Genomic DNA, 24,418 nt, shown 5'->3' on the forward strand with positions numbered 1-24,418 from the left:
CAGCGCTAAGTGCTTTCAAGACACCCTGTGCCTACATGTACCTTACCCATGCAGTGGTGAAATTATTGGTTTGTGCCTGACTTCCCATGTGACAGTAAACCTTGAAGTCAAGAGGTTTGGTTCTTTGTTGTTCTTCCAGCACCAAGCACAATGAGAGGCATGTAGGAAGAAATCAAATACAGTACACATTTGTTAAAATGTAATAAATGGAAATAGTAAAGGCAATCCTTTCGACTTGTTAAACAAAATATCCACTTCAATTTTTCAAATTAATGAAATTAATAGATATCCCTGACCGTTTCTGGCTGGTCTTCTCTGGTCCTGACATAACCTCAGCTCACCTCTAACATCATACTTTGTCCTCAGTTCACTTCCACTTTAGAACTGATTCCAGAATCTACCTACTCAAAATAGGGTACATCTACAGAAGGGGTAGAGGTTCAAGGATGATCTAAAATGAACATCTTTTCCAGGAATAACAATAAAGAAAGTTTAAGAATTGCTGAAGGATTCCTTGAAGTGTCATAAATTCTACGGAATAATTTTACCTACGTTAGAGATGATGTCTTCGTTGTGTGAATCTCTGATGGATACAGTATTAACAAAAAGGAAAAAGAAAAAACAAAGACCCCACACCACCAGAGATATAGCCATTTTTCATTTAAAACATGATGAGAAAATAGAAAACCCAGAATTTAAACTTGGAATTTTTCTGTCTCTTTGGTGTTGAGATTTTGCACCTGCCTTAATGCAGATAGGTGCCCTTCCAGGTGGCTATTTCTCCTTCCTCTTCCCTTCTAGATGAACCTGGGAAGGAGGTAGTATTCCAAATTGATTTTGCAGAGCTGTTGGATAAGCTTAGGTCAGTTTTACATGATTTGGAACCTAATAACCCAGCAATACAGTTAAACATTTTGCATGTCAGCCTTTAAATTTCATTTAAATCTTTTGTTCTTTGACATTTAGCAACATTCTGTTTCAGTAAAGGTTGTTGCCTTTTTTTTGCAATGACTTTCTGACTTGTCTTTAAAGTTAGCAGTCCAATCAGTCTCCACTGACAGAGAAGAGTGACATATTGACTTTCACAAGAGATGAATCAAAAGGTGACAGAACATGAATAGATGGAAACTTAGCACTGAATTTTCCATATAAATGCAAGTGTCAACTAAACAAAGAAAAAGACTCCTCTTTACATAGTCAATGCAGGTGCTCTATCCACATAATATATGAGTTATTACTGCATAGGCCTGGTGATCCCATGGAATTGTGGGTATTCACTTTTTTAATATAAAGTTGAATTTTACTCCCAACACTGGCTTACCTTAACTATCAACATACTTGGAAAAGTTGATTATTAAAATCCGTCTCCCCATTTCTAATTTTAGCTGTGAAATGAAAAATTATTGAGATCTCAGACATTTCTAATAAATTGCAAAATATAGACAATTTAAGTTACTTTGTCTTTGGAACTTTCTTTCTTCCTGCTTTTTCTTTGGTGCTCTAACATTCTCACTATATCTCTACTAATTCTTCAGTGCACATACCTCGAGAAAGCATGAGACACGCATCTGGTGTCAAATTCTATTCCATGTTTTACTCTCAGAACACTTTGACTGCTTTAGGCTTTCTCTCAGTCTTCTTTCCATAATCCAGGAGACTTGCATTAATCAATAACTCATTAATATTACTCACAACTTTAATATTAGCAAAATTTATTGGGCATTTATGTATGTCAGTCTCTGAGCTCTAGGGTGTACCTAAATTATCTCAGGTAATTCAAAATATAGTTCTATGAAGAAAATATGTTACTGTATTTATCCCTATTATAGAGATAAGAAAACTGAGACAAAGGATATTTAAGTATCATGTCCAAGATCATGCATCTTGCAAAGCCTTCAAGTCCAGGATTGTCTAACACCAAAATTCATGCTTCTGACCAGATTATTCCCATTTATTTTTTTGAAACATGAACATATATGTTTTCATGCTTTAATATTTAAGAACATAACAACAATGTATATGATGTCAATCTTATCTTTAGAAAATTGTGTGGTAAAATACACAAATATTGGCTAATATAAAACATATTTACTTTTTATTTCATGCCTTTAGTATAGTCATAAATTCTTATACCTATAAAAATATTCAAATAACTAATAAATATCAAGTATATTAGAAGTCAAACATTATATGACAGTAGATAACTTTTTCATTTTTTTACTATGTTTTTTATTTTTATTTTATTTAGTTTATTTTTTTATACAGCAGGTTCTTACTAGTCACCCATTTTATACACATCAGTGTATACATGTCAATCCCAACCTCCTAATTCATCACAACACCATTCCTACCTGCCGTTGCTTTCCCTGCTTGGTGTCCATACATTTGTTCTCTACATCTGTGTCTATATTTCTGCCCTGCAAACTGGTTCATCTGTACCATTTTTCTAGGTTCCACATATATGCGTTAATATAAGATATTTGTTTTTCTCTTTCGGACTTACTTCACTCTGTACAGCAGTCTCTAGATTCATCCACGTCTCCAGAAATGACCCAATTTTGCTCCTTTTATGGCTGAGTAATATTCCATTGTATATATGTACCACATCTTCTTTATCCATTCCTCTGTCAATGGGCATTTAGGTTGCTTCCGTGACCTGGCTATTGAAAACAGCGCAGCAATGAACATTGGGGTGCATGTATCTTTTTCAATTATGGTTTTCTGTGGGTATCGGCCCAGTAGTGGGATTGCTGGGTCATATGGTAATTCTATTTTTAGTTTTTTAAGGAACCTCCATACTGTTCTCCATAGTGGCTATATCCATTTACATTCCTACCGACAGTGCAAGAGGGTTCCCTTTTCTCCACACCCTCTCCAGCATTTGTTGTTTGTAGATTTTCTGATGATGCCCATTCTAACTCGTGTGAGGTGATACCGCATTGTACTTCTGATTTGCATTTCTCTAATAATTAGTGATGTTGAGCAGCTTTTCATGTGCTTCCTGGCCATCTGTATGTCCTCTTTGGAGAAATGTCTATTTAGGTCTTCTGCCCATTTTTGGATTGGGTTGTTTTTTTAATATTGAGCTGCATGAGCTGTTTATATATTTTGGAGATTAATCCTCTCTCTGTTGATTCGTTTGCAAATATTTTCTCCCATTCTGAGGGTTGTCTTATCATCTTGTTTGTAGTTTCCTTTGCTTTGCAAAAGCTTTTAAGTTTCACTAGGTCCCATTTATTTTTGTCTTTATTTCCATTACTCTAGAAGGTGGATCAAAAAAGATCTTGCTGTGATTTATGTCAGAGTGTTCTTCCTATGTTTTCCTCTCAGAGTTTTATAGTGTCCAGTCTTACATTTAGGTCTCTAATCCACTTTGAGTTTATTTTTGTGTATGGTGTTAGGGAGTGTTCTAATTTCATTCTTTTACATGTAGCTGTCCAGTTTTCCCAGCACCACGTATTGAAGAGACTGTCTTTTCTCCATTGTATATCCTTGCCTCCTTTGTCATAGATTAGTTGACCATAGGTGTGTGGGTTTATCTCTGGGCTTTGTCTCCTGTTCCATTGATCAATATTTCTGTTTTTGTGCCAGTACCATATTGTCTTGATTACTGTAGCTTTGTAGTATAGTCTGAAATCAGAGAGTCTGATTCCTCTAGCTCCATTTTTTGCCCTCAAGACTGCTTTGGTTATTCAATGACTTTTGTGTCTCCATACAAATTTTAAGATTTTTTTGTTCTAGTTCTGTAAAAATGCCATTGGCAATTTGATAGGGATTGCATTGAATCTGTAGATTGCTTTGGGTAGTACAGTCATTTTCACAATATTGATTCTTCCAATCCAAGAACATGGAATATCTCTCCATCTGTTGGTATCATCTTTAATTACTTTCAACAGTGGCTTATAGTTTTCTGCATACAGGTCTTTTGTCTCCCTAGGTAGGTTTATTCCTGGGTATTTTATTCTTTTTTTGCAATGGTAAGTGGGAGTGTTTCCTTAATTTCTCTTTCAGATTTTTCATCATTAGTGTATAGGAATGCAAGAGATTTCTGTGCACTGATTTTGTACTCTGCAAATTTACCAAATTCATTGATTAGCTCTACTAGTTTTCTGGTGGCATCTTTAGGATTCTCTAGGTATAGTATCATGTCATCTGCAAAGAGTGACAGTTTTACTTTTTCGTTTCCAATTTGTATTCCTTTTATTTCTTTTTCTTCTTTGATTACTGTGGCTAGGACTTCCAAAGTTATGTTGAATAATAGTGGCAAGAGTGGACATCTTTGTCTTGTTCCTGATCTTAGAGGAAATGCTTTCAGTTTTTCACCATTGCGAATGATGTTTGCTGTGGGTTTGTCATATATGGGCTTTATTATCTCGAGGTAGGTTCCCTCTATGCCCACTTTCTGGAGAGTTTTTATCATAAATCGGTGTTGAATTTTGTCAAAAGCTTTTTCTGAATCTACTGAGATGATCATATGGTTGTTCTTCTTCAATTTGTTAATATGGTGTATCACATTGGTTGATTTGCGTATACTGAAGAATCCTTGCATCCCTGGGATAAATCCCACTTGATCATGGCGTATGATGCTTTTAATGCGTTGTTGGACTCTGTTTGCTAGTATTTTGTTGAGGATTTTTGCATCTATATTCATCACTGATATTGCTCTATAATTTTCTTTTTTTGTAGTACCTTTGTCTGGTTTTGGCATCAGGATGATGGTGGCCTCATAGAATGAGTTTGGGAGTTTTCCTTCCCCTGCAATTTTTGGAAGAGTTTGAGAAGGATGGGTGGGGTGTTAGCTGTTCTCTAAATGATTGATAGAATTCACCTGTGAAGCCATCTGGTCCTGGATGTTGCTGGAAGATTTCTAATCACAGTTTCAATTTCATTACTTGTGATTTGTCTGTTCTTATTTTCTATTTCTTCCTGTTTCAGTCTTCAAAGGTTATACCTTTCTAAGAGTTTCTCCATTTCTTCCAGGTTGTCCATTTTATTGGCATATAGTTGTTTGTAGTAATCTCTTATAATCCTTTGTATTTCTGCTGTGTCTGTTGTAACCTCTCCTTTTTCATTTCTAATTTTATTGATTTGAGTCCTCTCCCTCTTTTTCTTGATCAGTCTGGATAATGCTTTATCAATTTTATCTTCTCAAAGAAGCGGCTTTTAGTTTTATTGATATTTGCTATTGTTTTGTTTCTATTTCATTTATTTCTGCTCTGATCTTTATGATTTCTTTCCTTTTGCTAATTTTGGGTTTTGTTTGTTCTTCTTCCTCTAGTTCCTTTAGGTGTAAGGTTAGATTGTTTATTTGAGATTTTTCTTGTTCTTGAAGTAGGCTTGTATAGCTATAAACTTCCCTCTTAGAACTACTTTTGCTGCATCCCATAGGTTTTGGATCATCGTGTTTTCATTGTCATTTGTCTCTAGGTATTTTTTTATTTCCTCTTTCATTTCTTCAGTGATCTCTTGGTTATTTAGTAACGTATTGTTCACCCTCCATGTGTTTGTGTTTTTTACGTTTTCTTTTCCTGTAATTCATTTCTAATCTCAGAGCATTGTCGTCAGAAAAGATGCTTGATACGATTTCAATTTTCTTAAGTTTACTGAGTCTTGATTTGTGACCCAAGATGTGATCTATTCTGGAGAATGTTCCATGTGCACTTGAGAAGAAAATGTATCTGCTATTTTTGGATGGAATGTGCTATAACTATCAATTAAATGTATCTGGTCTATTGTGTCATTTAAAGCTTGTGATTCCTTATTAATTTCCTGTTTGGATGATCCATGCATTGGTGTAAGTGAGGTGTTAAAAGTCCCTCACTATTATTGTGTTACTGTTGATTTCCTCTTTTACGGCTGGTAACAGTTGCCTTATGTATTGAGGTGCTCCTATGTTGGGTGCATATATATTTATAATTCTTATATCTTCTTTTTGGATTGATCCCTTGATCATTATGTAGTGTCCTTCCCTGTCTCTTGTAACATTCTTTACTTTAAAGTCTATTTTATCTGATATGAGTATTGCTACTCCAGCTTTCTTTTGATTTCCATTTGCAAGGAATATCTTTTTCCATTCTCTCACTTTCAGTCTGAATGTGTCCCTAGGTTTGAAGTGGGTCTCCTGTAGACAGCGTATATATGGGTCTTGTTTTCTATCCATTCAGCTAGCCTGTGTCTTTTGGTTGGAGCATTTAATCCATTCATGTCTAAGGTAATTATCGATATGTATGTTCCTATGTCCATTTTCTTAATTGTTATGGGTTTGTTTTTGTAGGTCTTTTTCTTCTCTTGTGTTTCCCACTTAGAGAAGTTCCTTTAGCATTTGTTGTAGAGCTGGTTTGGTGGTGCTGAATTCTCTTAGCTTTTGCTTGTCTATAAAGCTTTTGGTTTCTCCGTCAAATCTGAATGAGATCCTTGCCGGGTAGAGTAATCTTGGTTGTAGGTTCTTCCCTTTCATCACTTTAAGTATATCATGCCACTCCCTTCCGGCTTGTAGAGTTGCTGCTGAGAAATCAGCTGTTGACCTTATGGGAGTTACCTTGCATGTTATTTTTCATTTTATCCTTGCTGCTTTCAATAATTTTTCTTTGTCTTTAATTTTTGCCAATTTGATTACTATGTGTCTCAGTGTGCTTCTTCTTGGGTTTATCCTGTATGGGTCTCTCTGCACTTCCTGGACTTGGGTGGCTATTTCCTTTCCCATGTTAGGGAAGTTTTCGACTATAATTTCTTCAAGTATTTTCTCGGGTGCTTTCTCTCTCTCTTCTCCTTCTGGGACCCCTATGATGCGCACATTGTTGCGTTTAATGTTGTCCCAGAGGTCTCTTAGGCTGCCTTCATTTCTTTTCATTCTTTTTTCTTTATTCTGTTCTGCAGCAGTGAATTCCACCATTCTGTCTTCCAGGTCACTTATCCATTCTACTGCCTCAGTTATTCTGTTATTGATTCCTTCTAGTGTATTTTTCATTTCAGTTACTGTGTTGTTCATCTCTGTTTGTTTGCTCCTTAATTCTTCTAGATCTTTGTTAAACATTTCTTGCATCTTCTTGATCTTTGCCTCTATTGTTTTTCCAAGGTCCTGGATCATCTTCACTATCATTATTCTGAATTCTTTTTCTGCAAGGTTGCCTATCTCCACTTCATTTAGTTGTTTTTCTGGGTTTTTATCGTGTTCCTTCATCTGGTACATAGCCCTCTGCCTTTTCATTTTTTCTATCTTTCTGTGAATGTGGTTTTTGTTCCATAGGCTGCAGGATTGTAGTTCTTCTTGCTTCTGCTATATGTCCTGTGTGGATGAGGCTATGTAAGAGGCTTGTGCAAGCTTCCTGATGGGAGGGACTGGTGGTGGGTAGAGCTGGCTGTTGCTTTGGTGGGCAGAGCTCAGTTGATAACTTTTTCTTAAGATTGTCAATGGCTCAGTGTAAAGGAAGGAGCAAGTGTGATACCAAGGAGTTTAAATTAATGAGTTATCAATATACTGAGAAGTTATATTGCTGCCACAGATAGAGGACTGCTGTATGATAGGTTCTTTATAAACCACTGAATTATTGATTGATTGACTGATTGATTGGCTGCATCGGGTCTTTGTTGCTGTGCACGGGCTTTCTCTAATTGTGGCAAGTAGGTCTACTCTTTGTTGAGGTGTGCGGCCTTCTCATTGTGGTGGCTTCTCTTGTTGCAGGGCATGGGCTCTAGGCACGAGGGCTTCAGTAGTTGTGTCATGTGGTCTCAGTAGTTGTGGTGCATGGGCTTAGTTGCTCCACGCATTTGGGATCTTCCCGGACCAGGGATAGAACCTGTGTCCCCTGCATTGACAGGTGGATTCTTAACCACTGTACCGCCGGGAAGTCCAAAATCATTATTTCTAACAGTACATTTTCAGATAATACACACAATGAAAATGTCTTCATTTACAGTCACTAAAGAAAACTCATTCAAAAGGACTGCAATCTATATATGTACTTTGCGACAAGCAAAAGTACAAAAAGGATGGGAAAAAGAGAAAACAATGGATAAGAAATGTAAATAAATTTGTGAAAGAAAGAAAATAAATGGAAGAGTGGCAACAGAATTAGCAAGGTGCAATACTTAAGAACCCAAAGCCTACAGGATATTGAGGTAAGACTTGGTGCTAAAAAAGGGGAGAATTGGTTTTAGGAGTGTTCACAAGGAAGGGACCACATGATCCTCACCTCACACTGTGCAGCAAGGTGACGATGACCCATCCTATCTCCATGCAGCAGGAGACAGGAGGTATACTTTCCAGAGTTACTAAAAGAGATTTCTGGTCTGGGGACACCATGTACAGTAGAAGTCCAGAGTGAAGTATGGTTCAAAAAAGGGAGGAAGGCAGATTACAAAAGAATCTCAATGCCAAGCCATAGAACCTTGTTCCTAGGACACCAGAGAAAGGTTTTCAGAACCACTCCCATCAGCCCTCCTATACATACAATCATCCAAGTGACTGAAAATTAGAAAATATTTCTCTGGAAAAACTGCACAGCCTTAGAGAAACAACCTTACTGTGTTGTCATTGGGGATGCAGCTGATCATGCAATAATTCAATCGTGAAGTCTACCAAACAAGAAACCCACCTATGCATATTAACCTCCAACCTTTTAAACATGTTTTCATTTTTCATTTTTAAATACACACAGGCATACAATAATGACCAGACAGTTGATGGAAGTCTCTAATTATAAAAAATAGAGATAAGGACAAACTACCAACAAAGGGAAGGCAAAAGAGAAACATAATTATGTGAAATTAAAAGTTTACAGAAATTAAAATTAATATCCTTAACTACGAGAGAGTGAGACAGAGAAAGATAGATTGAGAGAAAGGGAACAAAAGATAACTCATAAATACTGGATAATCAAGTAAAAATTAAGGAGAAAAGTTGAATACTAGTATAATATTGTGGTAGAGGAATGTCCTAGTAAGTAGAATAAAAAGATCAATAAATGAAAGATAGTGGAACAATATGAGGAAGTTGAAAGATGAGTTCAAGAACTATAACATTTGAGGGATAGAAATCATAGTAAAGGAAATTATATGTATTTAAAAGTGGAAACGTTCCAGACATGAAGGAATGATTGGATTAACCAAAGATTAGCCCATTCCATGAAATTTCAGAAATCCAGGGATAAAGGAAAGATTCTAAATATTTTATGCTATGGTCTGAATTGTGTCTCCTCAAAATTTATCTGCTAAATTCCTAACACCCATTGCAACATCCTTGGAGTAAGGCAATGATTAAGATTAAATGAGGTCTTAAAAGTGGGACTCTGATCAAATGAGATTAGAATCCTCATGGGAAGAGTCTTCAGAAAGCGATCTCTCTCTCTCTCTCTTGCTCCCTCCCTCCCTGTTATGTTATGTGACGACACAGCAAGAAGGGCTGTCTGTAAGCCAGGAAGAGCATTCTCACCAGAAACTGAATTGGCTGAAACCCTGATCTTAGACTTTCCAGTTTCCAGAACTGTAAGAAATACATTTCTGTTGTTTAAGCCACTCATTCAGTCTACAGTATTTTGTTTTGGCAGCCCAGCTAGTTTAATACACTTTCATGGGGGAAAAGTCATATACATCAGCTTAGGACCAGACTAGCATAAAACTTTCCAACACTAACAGTGGATACCACAATACAGTAGATAAAAATCCTGAAATTTTTAGAGATAAACGACTTTGAACCTAGAATCATAACCAGCTAAATTATTAATTGTTAAAATACATTATATACATTTTGCAGAAATGCAAGGAGAAGAAACCAGGAAAATCTCATGCACCAAGTTCCCCTTTTAGAAAACAAGTGCAAAGTGAGTGTTAGGGAAAAAAAAAAATAAATAAACCAACAGAGGGAAGGACATGCAGGAATGCAGGAAACTTGTAATCCATTATCAGAGAGCAACAAAGAGAATTCCCAAAGTAACAGTGCATAATTTGCCCCAGTGTGAAAACTGTTCAAACTGGAGTATCTCTCAGTGGATTTTCAAGAAAAAAATCTCCAGAAAAGAAATAAAAATAATGAAAACATTATTTGATTAGTCTGAATATTTGGAAATAATTATTTATAATCATGTAACATATCTGTTAGAGAATCTGAGGAGAAATCAACACAATACATATTACACTAAGCAAGTTAAAAAAATCACCTAAAAAAGAGGTGATTATTTACTCCAGGCTAAAAAAAAGGTATCAAATAGAAAATAAACATAATAATAGGTCACTTCTTCATCCAACAGTGAATGGTAATTTTATAGATACAAAAATGCACTAACTGTTCTGTAGACAATTGTGATAACTGGGAAGGATGAGGAGAAAATGTGAACAGGTTGGTTTAAAAATGATAAACCTCTGCCTAGGAAGTAAAAGGTAAATGCGTGGTATTTAAGATTGATTAATCAATAAATAACAGAATGAACATTTTATTAAAATGTTCGTTATTTTAAAATGTGGAGATAGGGACTTCCCTGGTGGCACAGTGGTTAAGAATCCGCCTGCCAATGCAGGGGACATGGGTTCGAGCCCTGGTCTGGGAAGATCCCACATGCTGCGGAGCAACTAAGCCCGTGTGCCACAAGTACTGAGCCTGCGCTCTAGAGCCCGTGAGCCACAACTACTGAAGCCCTTACGCCTACAGCCCGTGCTCTGCAACAAGAGAAGCCACCGCAAGGAGAAGCCTGCGTACTGCAAGGAGGAGTAGCCCCTGCGCGCCACAACTAGACAAGGGCCATGCACAGCAACAAAGACCCAATGCAGCCAAAAATAAAGTCAAAAATAATTTTAAAAATAAATGTTTAAAAAGAAAATGTGGAGATAGACAAACATATACATAGACATTTATTAAAATAAGCGAATGAAAAGTATAAGCTATTCACGTCTGAGGAAAGACTCAGGTGAAGGAAAGATTGGGCAGGGAACACTTCTTTTTTGTTTTATTTTTACCATTAAAAATCTTTCAAAACATTGCATTTTAAAAAAGTACATGCATGCCTTAGTTTCATGACAAAAATTTTAATTAGAAAAATGACTCTGTAAGAGGCAACTAGTGGAAGGCTTTGTTAGAAACTATTAGTATTTACAAATATTTGCTTCTACTCCCTGTCCTATTTGAGCATGTGACTTGCTTTGACCAATGAATATTTCAGAACCAACAAGTGGATCCGTCTGTCTTTCTCCTCTGTCACGACATGTAACATTGTGTCCAGACTGAGCTTATTTCATTAGCTTGGGTCCCAGAGTGAGCAGATGTGTAGCAAGTAATTGACTTCTGTCATTTTAGGTTTAGTGTTTTGTTGCCATAGGAAAAACTACTCTATGCTGACCAGTGCAGAGATGAAATAGAAATTCATCATGTATCAACTAAAGCACTGACTGGGGTATGTTGTAAAGGTAAGCAATTCATTAATTAATATTTGAGAATTTATATCATATGATGTTACATTCTTTCTAGACATTACAATATTTCCATTTCTGGTATAAGATATACCACTTGTCTCCCTATTTGTAACAAATTCACACCACTGTCACATAAAGACATTATCTGAAGAAGCAAGTTTTAAATTGAATTAGGTACTTTCTTTTCATGCCCTATGAGAGATTTATGATCCTAATACCTGAACATCTCCAATCATTTCTCAAGTTTCCTCAGATTTTCAGTTAATTGCTTAACTTTTCACTGTATCACACAGTATTCCCTTTTGGATAGTGACAGAATGATTCCTATCTCCTCTTTTATACTTTATTTTATACCTTCATTAAGAAACTTAAACTTACTGTCCAGCTTACCAATTCAATTATTACTTAATTAACTATAGTTTCCGGTTTGAAAGAGATGATATTTTGACATTTGAAGTGCTCCCAACTAACTTGTAAGTTTGCTTAAGGTAGAGAATATAAATGTTAATTCCTGTTTTGGGTCTTGCAGTTTCAAACACAATTGGTAGGCACAAAATAAGCACTTAATAAACATTTGCTTAATAGATTATGTCTAAGTCTCCACTAAGCACATGGGAATTTGTGTTTATTTACCCATAAAATGCCATTTCTAACTCGTGTATTACCTATCTTGTGAATTATTCCTAGGTTATTTCACCCTTCTTCCCAGCATGAATCTGAGTCATCTGACTATACCATCATGGGATGTGACCTGGGAATGAAACTAGTTTTAACACCAGCCCATGAAAAACATAAATATGAAAGTAAAAAATCCCAAGGCTAAATGTCAATGACTTCTTCTTTTCTAGGTTCATGCATTATTTCAGCCCCATTTCCCCTTATTAATTTGCAGATTGTAAAATTATAGTGTGAAAAGGAGAAAGGGAGAGTATTTAATCCAGCACCTCATTTTGTGGATGAGGTGACATGACTTGTCTGGAGTCACATAACCTAATAATGGTAGCAGAAGTACCAGCATCATTAGACTCCATTACATGAATATTCCACCTTGAGAGTACAGTCTCTTGAGAGTTGGATGTCATTTTTCTTATTGACATTTCTTGCATGTCATGGCCCAGCCTAATGTTTACCATGAAACATATGATCTCATGTTTGTTGGGTTTACCTAATATAATGTTTAATTTTAGGAAAATTTATCTGTAGTAATTTAGCAAGATAGCTGAATGCTCATGTATATATGAAATGCTGGATACTGGGCAGCAAATCAAATTTTATTTCTAAAACTAGTTCTACCAAATTTTCCTTACATTTCTCCTTCCTATTTTCTATAAGAACAGACTAAGGCAAGAAGGTATAATATCCTGATCAAAATCATTTGTTCAGGAGGATGGGGGACCCCTAGAATTATTCAAACCAGCAATTGGGATGAGATAGTCTATATTATTAAATTAATTTTAAGACATTAATTAAGGTATTTGAATATTTAAATTTCATGGTAACACGTCCAAAGGTGATAAACTATTGAACTTTATTAGCTAATTGTTTGATGTAGTATTTATGGAATGCTGTTACTTATCCAGAAATTCAGTATTTAATGCATTTATTTTTCCTTACTGTTGGTTTTTAATGAATCTTACATCCTATTGTTAGACTTGCTCATGTTTGAAAAAGGGTGGAGTAGGAGCTACCTTTTTATTCCTTTAATTAGTCTCTTTCCTGAGGTCCATTAGCTGGCAATTCTTTCCTGTTAGATCAATGGCAAAACAATAATCTGTAGTCATTTTGCCTTGAGCAATAATCTGAACATTCCTCTTGGAAATGATCCACTGTGGCCACTGGAACATTTGAGCAGTAGTTTTAATTGTGTTTTCATCAGATTCTGGTGTTGCTGAGCCCTGTTCTGACGGCCAAGACAGTATAGAAACAATTTAGCATATGTGACATTGCAGTCTGTGAAACTGGTAACAGACTGCATGTTAGTTTCAATGCTCTTTCCATACAGGTTTAATAATCAGAAAAAGAATGTTAACTCTTTAATAATTGAATATGTGTTTAATATTTAAACAGCCAGATCCTTCCAGTTGTTAAGCTAATATCAAAGTAGGATGGAAGCAGGCTACTTACTGACAACTGTCCATCTTACAAATGTCTTTTGAAGTTCAGTGAGGTAATGGTATAGACTGCCAGGCTCAGGCTGGAGGGTGTTACTTCTAATAACGAGAACCAAAGACAATGCAGAAACTTTCTTTTCGTAATTATAGCCATGTGATAAAACCTACATGTGTTAAAACTATAGTATAACTCATGATTTTTTTTTTTTTTTTTTTTTTTTTGCGGTACGTGGGCCTCTCACTGTTGTGGCCTCTCCCATTGCGGAGCACAGGCTCCGGACGCGCAGGCTCAGCGGCCATGGCTCACGGGCCCAGCCGCTCCGCGGCATGAGGGATCCTCCCGGACCGGGGCACGAACCCGCGTCCCCTGCATCGGCAGGCAGACTCTCAACCACTGTGCCACCAGGGAAGCCCACTCATGATTTTTTTAATCTCACATTTTGTTTTTTCATTCTTTATAACTATTGAATGCAGGAATAATTTTCCTGAAAATGAAAAAGAAAATAGGCAATGTTTACAGCAGATTATGTGGTGGGAATGATTTCACTTGTAATATATGTTCAAAATACAAGGAAGATCAGCGTTTACGTAAATATTTGTTATCCTAAAGTCTCCCTTTATTGCCCATGGTAATTTAACAATTATATTGAGGGGTAAGGGAAAAGAGTTATACTCTGGTGGGCATTGGCAATGCTCATATCCTGTGACTTCACTTTAGTGACCCCAGTCCACCTTCCAAATGACCTCTGGTGCACCAGAGACCCTCAGTTTACTCAGTCACAAGACATTTTGTAATGTAACAGTTAATTTCACATATTTTATAAAGATATTTGACTACCTCTGCTAAAGCCTACTCCTAATTGAATATAAATCATAGGGTTAAAAAATCTTATATTTTTTCCTAAAACATCTGTTCTTGACATTTCTGTTCTAAAGTCTTTTTTTTTTTAAAGACCAAGGTGACTTTCAATTTTACTTTGTTGAATTCAGGCCCTATCTCTTCCACTAATGATTTTAGGTGACCGTCGTGTAGCTTAAAAGTTCCAGATGGACTTCAGTTTTCTTGGTGTAGTTTCTGTTTCGTTTTGCATAAGGAAATTTAAATGACTGTTTTATTCTTGAAAGGAATTTCAAGTCAATCTTTGAGAAAATATATATCATTTTAAACTTTTAAAACAAGTAAAGATAGATGCTCCACACTCAGGAAATCTGATTCTGTACGCTCTGGGTAAGGCACCATTATACTTTTTTTTTTTCAAGTCATTCTACTACCTACCATTGTTTGAGAACCACTGTTACAGACTAATTGTTGGAGATGAATTCCACCTTTATTTTTCTGTTCTCCTAATCATGTGAATAGGAAAATATAAAATCATAAATCAAATATTTCATGAAAAGAATGGGACAGCAGAATTGTAAGAACCTTAACCTACCATTAAAGTTAGATAAGATAGATAAGATTTATTATGTGCTAGGGCCATGTGACCCATGACCATTCTCTTCTTCCTTCTACCTTTATTTAGGACACAGTGCTCTAAAGACGATAGTGTTGAACTTTGTTTCTTGGTAATCCTTTTTATTTATTTATTTTTTAAAGGTGATAATGACTTTTTAAAAATTTTATTTATTTTTGGCTGCATTTTGGGTCTTTGTTGCTGCGTGTAAGCCTTCCCTAGTTATGGCAAGCAGGGGCTACTCTTTGTTGTGCTGTGTGGGCTTCTCATTGCAGTGGCTTCTCTTGTTGCGGAGCACAGGCTCTAGGGGTACAGGCTTCAGTAGTTGTGGTACATGGGCTCAGTAGTTGTGGCTCACAGGCTCTAGAGCACAGGCTCAGTAGTTGTGGCAGACAGGCTTAGTTGCTCTGTAGCATGTGGGATCTTCCCAGACCAGGGATCGAACCCATGTCCCCTGCATTGACAAGTGGACTCTTAATCACCGTGCCACCAGGGAACTCCCCTGGTAATCCTTTTCAACACTGCAGTATTTTAGAACTGCCTTATCTGGAAAGGCTTTCTTATAGTTTTTCCAAATCATCTGTCATGATATATGCCCCTTACTACTCTTCCCATCATTAGAGTAGAGGAAAAGCTATTCTTCACTCCTGGATTTTACTTTTATGAAGTTACATCTCAAACTTCCCTCCCAGAGAAGACATACAATTTATTTGAGGACAAAGGAATCCATAACTGAGATTTAATTTTTTCTGCAAACCTGAAAATATATTTATGCTTTGGTATTTCTCTTAGGTAATAGGAATGAAAATTTCCTAGCAAAAGATCATCATTTAAGTGGCTGTAGGAGAAAAATACTTCACGTCTGTGCAAACAGTAGTAAGTAGCATTTGATAAAATACATTCTCACCTTCCTAAGCTATTTTTTCCCTCCTGTTATGTGCTTAAAATAGCAAACCATTGGTGTTCAGTTTTTTCAACTTACCAAGTGATCCTGAAGGTCCACAACTTATGAATATTCTTCCCTTCTTCTGGTGCATGAATTTGAATCCTGAGTGCTTCAGGGTGGGTAAGTGCACAGTGACTCACTTAGAAGGTGACTAGTCAGCACCAGCAACAAGCCCACATGAAGACATAATTTCAAACATGCATTTGCTTCTTCTTTGCATTTTTAATATGGGTCTTCTCTGAATTCGTTCTGGATTATCCACTGCCTAAGTGGAAAGAGAGGATGGTTAGAGCACAAATGAAAAAAAGATTCAGTGTTTAGCTTCTGAGCTCCAAAAGAGGACTTTCAAGCTCATTTTGAGGACAATCTTTGCACAAAAGCTGTTAATTTGCCAAACCCTGGCTCTCTGAAAAGAATGAACGAATATATATCTATATTGATATACACTGGAGTTTCTTCTATAATGAGAGAAAACTTGTGTTCTACAAAATCACATACTAAAATAACTGTATACTTTTAGAAAATAACTGAAGGCAGAGCACTAAAACCTATGTAACTTTGTAGCCAAAGTACTAATAAAAGCAATAATAATCTTAATATAAATATTATCAGAGTTAAATCTCAACTGGCCTTGACACCTAAGGTGAAAATCCATCAGTTTTTTTCCAAGGTTCATGCCTCTTCCCCCAAGATAAACTTACTTAGAGGGATATACTCCCAATTGAGACCAGTTTTATCAAAATTAAAAATGTCACAGTGTGGACTTCCACCTCAGTTTTTTCTAAACACACAGGAAATATCTTTGCATATTCATTTGCATTTGCAGTTTTGGCAGAGACATTATGGAAAGCTTAGCAGTTCTTAAAGCCACTAAACCAGCTAGTATTTGCACTAATAGAAAGCACTTATGTAGTATTTCCTACTTCCTGAAGGTTTCTCTTTTAATTCTGGGAAAGCATGTCCCAGACGGCTTCAAAATATTGGCATGTTGGGAAAATCAAGCACAGACTAATGCAACTTCCACATTTTATTAGTATTTTTCTGCTATATGCGAATTGTATGTGATCTAGTTTACATTATAGAAATACACATTGTAACAGAAAGGACACACAAACACACATACATATATATACACACAATTATATATACACACAACCCTCCACATATATCATACATATATGTAAGTCACATATGCACTGCGAGAAGCAGATGCCTCACTGAAGAGATTTAGTGGAAGAAACACCTGTGATGGAGAAAGGGAGAAATCTTCAGACCACAAGGCAGGTCTGAGACCTATGAAAGGAGAACGTGGAGGAAGGATTGGGTAGGAAGAGCCTCAGACCACAGCTTGGGTCTGAAAAATTTTCTGCCAGAACAATGGGGCTTCCTTAAGCAAGCTGCCTGTTAGCAGAATCCTTCACTGAGCAGGAATCCAACCGGCACTAGAAGCCCACCCTCCTTTGTCACTGCGGGGAGGCAACCCTTGGTACGTGAGGCTTCCAAGTTCTCTGGATTGGCAGCTTGAGACTCTCAGTCAGCTGCTCCCCGCAGCAAGTTCTCTTCAAAGAGATCTGAGTAGCGCAAATCCGTGGCTTCCTCAACACTTACATACTCTCTGTCCCTCAGCCTCCCACACTTTTTGTCCAAATTGGAAAACTCTAATATAGCAGGACACAAAGGTTACCCATAACCACTACACTGAAAAGCAGATAGAAGAAAACATTTCTTGTTGAACAAAGTACAAGAAGAAGGAACGTGAAGAGGATGCTTTTAAAACCTCCTTGGATTCAGAAAAACTGAGTTGAAACCACCCAATTTTTGCTCAAGAGAGCAACTGATTTCACAGCTGGTGTCAGAGATGACAGCAGGACCTGAGCCTTGCTACAAAAACCCATCCATCATGATTTTAATGGATTCTACACATTGCCCCAAGAGAGGAGCTATGTTAACCACACTCACCCTGGCTTCTGAGAAGAGAATACCTGTAACAGCAGCTTGAATTTTGATCTTTTAGTAGAAATGCTGCCCCCATACTGTCTTTACAAAGTCTACCAACAGCTAAATATTAGGCAACCTCCTTACTCAAATGGCCCCGGAGACTTGCTATGGTGGGCTTTAGACTCATGGGTCTGGTGGGGTTGGGAGGAGCATTGGTATGGAAGGAAAACGCCCCCCACCAAATAAACTCTTTACCTTGGTGCAATTGAACAAGAACACCTTGACATTCCTCTCTATAACCCTCTGTTTCTTCTCAGAGTTGGCCATGAATTGAAGTGGCAGAGGGGGCTTTCGGCCCCATCAAACGGGACACGCACACCTGAGCTGACCCATTACAATCATTTATGTTACCTCTCTTGTCCTTCTAGACATTTGTGTCTATGAAATAATCAAAAAGTATGTAATCCAAATGGAGCTGCAATTTTCTTTCCTTTTCCCATAAGTTTGTCCTTTATAATTATATTTGGATTGAGTTAAATATTAAAGATCACATTCCCAGAGCACACATCCTTGCAAAAACTGATCACAGAACTGCTGCTTAGTGGGACTAGACTAATATTTAAATTTTCTGCACAATGAAGGTAACTTACACATATCTAATTGAGAATTTGTGGAATCTGACATCCTAAAAAAAGTTCTTAGTTTAGTGGATGAATAAAAACCTAATATGCTATTAAAATTTTTTTCTACCTTATTTTGGTATTATACAGAGAGAAGCAAACCTGAAAACTACCTTGTTTTCAGAAAGAGAAGGTTGATATTTGTTGTATATGTTGTTGTTGTCATCAATAACCAATGAAAACTATGCTGGAAGTTTTAAGACATTGAGATAGCCAAAAGTTAGTTAATACACAGCTGCCTTTCCAATCCTCAATTTAATTTTACTTTCATCCCCATTTTAGCATCAAATCCTGGGAATCTTCAGTTCAGACACCTTTGCAGGTGCTACACATAACTAACCTTTCAATAAGATTAACTGGCAGACTGTGACATTTGATGTGTGATAATGCAAGGCTTTGTGAATTTTAAATCAGTCTGCAGATGAAGTTGGATACAATAAAGCCTTCTTAAAATATAATTTGACGACCAGCCACTAGCAAACATTAATTGTAGGAACTTCTAAAGATATAAGCATAAAAGAGTTAATTTGTGGAGGAGAGTCAAATATTTGGACATATTTCATGGGGTGTTTTAAATAAAAGGATTTCTACAGATGGGGTAACTTTAACTGCCATCATTATTATGCCACACTTCATACTGAACACTTACTGGGGGAGAGAAAATTGTGCAATAATCTTCCTTTACACACTGAAAAAGTAATAGTAACAACAACAGAAATAGCAAGGACTGATTGAAAAGAGTTTTTCCAGGTACTGTCTTAAGGACTTTATGTATATTAATTCCATCCCCATAATTACCCAATCATCCAGCTTCTTTTGAGTATTCATTTTAGAGATGAAGAAACTAAAACCCAGAAAGATTAAAAAACTGGATCAAAGGGGTGCAACAGAAAGTCTCATTCAGTCTGTTCCTCTGGTTCCAGGGCTGATCTTTTTAATCCCTGAACAAGGTGTTCCCCAAATTTTCCTGATGTAAGGAAAGAATCTTCCCTACAGATTCTGATTTAGTAATTGCTTGGGAATGCGAGTTAGTTCAGGCAACCCGGAAAGCAGTGGCCAACTTTATAGGGCCACATAGCTAAGAAGTTTACCTCCAGAAAGATAATCCTAACACTCACTTCAAATCAGGGCAAAAGATAACCATTTCAATATATAAACACAGAAATCATTTCTGACTGAGGTTTGAGGGATGTTTACTTCATTAGGGACTAGCCAAGTTTATAACAGAAAAATATTTAAGAATATCTATTCAGATTTACATAATTTTTATTTTCTATTTCTATTCTATATGCCAAGAAATTATAGATGTGTCTCTCAAATATATATTATCTGATAAAATCCTCACATAAGTCCTAGGTTGATGTCTTTTAATTCCCGTTTTATAGGTGAGGAGGAAGGTATATTTGATTAACTTCAAGCAGGAATAAGAAATAATTCACCCGAGTGCTCCCTTGTTTTAATTTATTCAATGTTAAGGAAAAGTCAAACAGTGCACCTCTAGGTGGCAATTTTGAAAATGCATTGTCACCGTCCACTATAATCCATGCTTGGCCCTTCCCATACCAGCTACTCTTACACTGCCGACCTCCACTCACCATGCTTAGCAGAGCCTCAACCAACCAGCCAATTAAGAGTCCACTAATAAAATGGACAGACACTGCCCAATTGTTTCATGCAAAGCAGAAGAAATCTGTGTTTAAAATAGACAAACAATAACCATAGTTGAGAACTCTGACTCTAAACTAGCACTCTACAGAGAAGGATTAGCAGTCATGTAAAGAATAAAAATTTTTTGGATGTCCCTGGGTGCAGTGGATAAGAATCCACCTGCCAATGCAGGGGACACAGGTTCAAGCCCTGGTCCGGAAAGATCCCACATGCCTCAGAGCAACTAAGCCCATTCTCCACAATTACTGAGCCTGTGCTCTAGAGCCCACGAGCCACAACTACTGAGCCCACGTGCCACAACTACTGAAGCAAGTGTGCCTAGAGCCCGTACTTCGCAACAAGGGAAGCCACCTCAATGAGAAGCCTGCACACCCCAACAAATAGTCCCCACTCGCCACAACTAAAGAAAGCCTGCACGCAGCAACAAAGATCCAACACAGCCAAAGATAAATAAATTTTTTAAAAAAGAATAAAATTTTTTAAATTATATTTTATATTTAATAATCAAGACAATGCTCAACATGGAAAAATCAGAAGGTTTGTTTAAATAGAAATATAAAAATGAAAATCATTCATGGGTGAAGATACAAAAGGTAGCCATTGTTTAATACTTAGTATACTTCATTATTTCATGGATAGGATATGTTCTGCACACAGAAATACATGGGAAATTGTGTCGATACTGTTTATTTTAAATTTTACAAGTGAAGAGAAGGATATATTTGTCATGCAGGTATGGAAAAGAAATCCTTTCACCAATTGACCCCTTGTTTTAATTTGTGCCAAAGAAGAATGAATATTTTTAACAAAAAAAATAATTCACATACCATAAAAGTCACCCTTTGGAAGTGTAAAATTCAGTGAAAATATTTTTAAACACCAAAAAGTAACTTGTTTGTTTATCAACACCTTTTCATGTTGCTAACTGTGTTCTACATTGTCAGTGCTTTTAAAAAATGCTTTCATACTATTCCATTGATGGTATTCCAATATTTTATTTCGTTAATTCCATTTTTTAAGACATTTAGTATGTATCATGTTTTTGCCTTTAGATACAATATTTAAATGAATATCTGTGTAGCATAATCTATTTTTAAAATAACCATCCTTATTACTTTATTATGCATTCTTATGCATGAATCACTGTCCCAAAGGTTTACACATTTTTAACCTAAGGGGAATAATGTTATAGTCTTAGATTCCATTTTCAAAACTGTCAGAGACTTCTGGCAAAAATGAGAAAATACACATTTATAAAATAGATGAAGTGATGTTAGAAATATGAATTTATGTTGATTATTTTATAATATGTAGAGAATAGGTACCTTGTAATATCCAATAATACTTTAGAGCCCAGTATTTAACAGTAAAGGTTATGTACGGTGTTAGGAGAGTTAGGATGAATCTAAATTTTGGCTCTGCCACTAACTAATTGGCTGATCTTGAGCAAGATCCTTGTTTGACTAAGTTCTACTTTTCTCATGGACAATATGAATAGAAAACAAGGCCATTTCTGGAACATAACAAGCCCTCTAAAACCTGTAGGGGTTTTTTGTTAAATCTTAGTAATAATAATCATAGGCATATAGTTAATATTGAAATACATGCTTTCCAAAGATAAAGCTATATTCTGTAAGCCTTCTTTTTATATTATGCTTAACACGAAGGATCTCTTGGAACAAATCCAACCACTATTTTACATTCTTTTTTCATGAGCCAGTTCTCCAAGTGATGAATGCAACTTCTGTGAGTGAACTATTAGGAGTTAATATAGCAAAAAGGAAAGAAAGATTTTAAATATGGCCTGATAACTTTAATATGCGTGAAAAGACATGCTTTCTAATACAGAAACAGAAAACCAAAAGAAGATAACAGATTGATATGAAAATATTACTTCATGAGATGAAAGGATGATGAATGTAAAAAGAAACGCAAGGAAACAAAAACATACTAGATGACTTAGAACACCATCAGAGGCAGGACTGAAAAGAAATATCAGTGCTGTAAACTAAGTCAATGACATAGGGACATATGTTGGCCACTACTGTATTTAATTTTTTAAAACCTATGTCTATAATGCAATTGGCTTTTAATTCAGTTATTTTAGATTATCCTTATCTCAGTTTGGCATTAGAACTATGTGACTTCATAAACTGAATTTATAAATGTCCCATTTTCCTGTAAATTCTGGAAAAACTCATATAAGATAGACTCTGAAATTTTGGTAGAACTCACTTCTGAAGCCACCTGAGGGTGATGATTTTTCAAGGGGGAAATTTTAGACCATCACTTCAGTGTCTTTATTTATTTATTTATTTTTATTTTTGGCTGTTTTGGGTCTCCATTGCTGTGCACGGGCTTTCTCTAGTTGCGGTGAGCAGGGCTACTCTTCATTGCAGTGTGCAGGCTTCTCATTGCAGTGGCTTCTCTTGTTGTGGAGCTTGGGCTCTAGGCGTGCAGGCGCAATAGTTGTGGCTCGCAGGCTCTAGAACGCAGGCTTGGTAGTTGTGGCAAACGGGCTTACTGCTCCATGGAATGTTGGATCTTCCAAGACCAGGACTTGAATCTGTGCCCCCTGCATTGGCAGATGGATTCTTAACCGCTGCACCACCAGGGGAGCCCACTTCAGTGTCTTTTATAGGTTTTTATTTGTTCAACATTCTATTTATTTGGTGGTTAAATCTGGTAATTCACAATTTTCTAGAAGGTTATCAATGTATTCTAGGTGTTAAAATTTATTGGTGTAACTAACTAATCAAATATTTAAAATTTTAATATATACTGGTTTTCTTTCCTTTCTGCACTCTGCAAAATATTCACATCTGCTTTTTCTTTTCCCTTGATGAGTCATGTCCAAGGTCTGTCTATAATACAGTATTCATAATCATCTCTTTTGCTTTTTGTCATTTCAAGCTATGATATTAATTTTTGCATTTACTGATTTTTTAATATTTTATATAACTTTAATATTAGCTTTTTTGATATTTGTTTTGTTTGTTTCCTTCCCTGTTGTTTTCTCTCTCAGTTTTAATATAAAAGTTTAATGCAAGGGGAGCCTTCAAGATGGCGGAGGAGTAAGACATGGCGATAACCTTCCTCCCAACAAATACATCAAAACTATACCTACATGTGGAACAAATCCTACAGAACACCTACGGAACACCAGCAGGAGATCTCAGACTTCCCAAGAGGCAAGAAAATCCCCACATACCTGGGTAGGGCAAAAGAAACGACGAAAAACAGAGACAAAAGAATAGGGATGGGACCTGCATCTCTGGGAGGGAGCTGTAAAGGAGGAAAACTTTCCACACACTAGGAAGCCCCTTCACTGGTGGAGACAGGAGTGGGCAGGGGGGAAGATTCGGAGCCACAGAGGAGAGCACAGCAACAGGGGTGAGGAGCGCAAAGCGGAGAGATTCCCTCACAGAGGATCAGTGCCGACCAGCACTCAACAGCCTGAGGCTTGTCTGCTCACCTGCCGCAGTGGGTGGGGCCTGGGAGCTGAGGCTCAGGCTTCAGAGGTCAGATCCCAGGGAGAGGACTGGGGTTGGCTGCATGAACACAGCCTGAAGGGGGCTAGTGCACCACAGTTAGCCAGGAAGAGGTCTGGGGAGAAAGCCTTGAACTGCCTAAGAGTCAAGAGACCATTGTTTCGGGATGCGCAAGGAGAGGGGATTCAGAGCACAGCCTAAATGAGCTCCAGACATAGGTGTGAGCCGCAGCTATCAGCGCAGACCACAGAGACGGGCATGAAATGCTAAGGCTGCTGCTACAGCCACCAAGAAGCCTCTGTGAAAGCACAGGTCACTATTCACACCTCCCCTCCTGGGAGCCTGTGCAGCCAGCCACTGCCAGGGTCCCGGGATCCAGGGACAACTTCCCCGGGAGAACGCATGGCGCACCTCAGGCTGCTGCAACGTCACACTGGCCTCTGCCGCCGCAGGCTCGCACCGCATTCTGTACCCCTCCCTCCCCCCAGCCTGAGTGAGCCAGAGTTCCCTAATCAGCTGCTACTTTAACCCCGACCTCTCTGGGTAGGGAACAAACACCCTCAGGTGACCTACATGCAGAGACGGGGCCAAATCCAAAGCTGAACCCTGGGAGCTGTGCGAAAAAAGAAGAGAAAGGGAAATTTCTCTGTGCAGCCTCAGGAGCAGCGGATTAAATCTCCACAATGAACTTGCTGCACCCCGCATCTGTGGAACACCTGAATAGACAATG

Source organism: Grampus griseus (assembly GCF_964374135.1).
Source record: "Grampus griseus genome assembly, chromosome: 10".
Taxonomy (NCBI): Eukaryota; Metazoa; Chordata; class Mammalia; order Artiodactyla; family Delphinidae; genus Grampus; species Grampus griseus.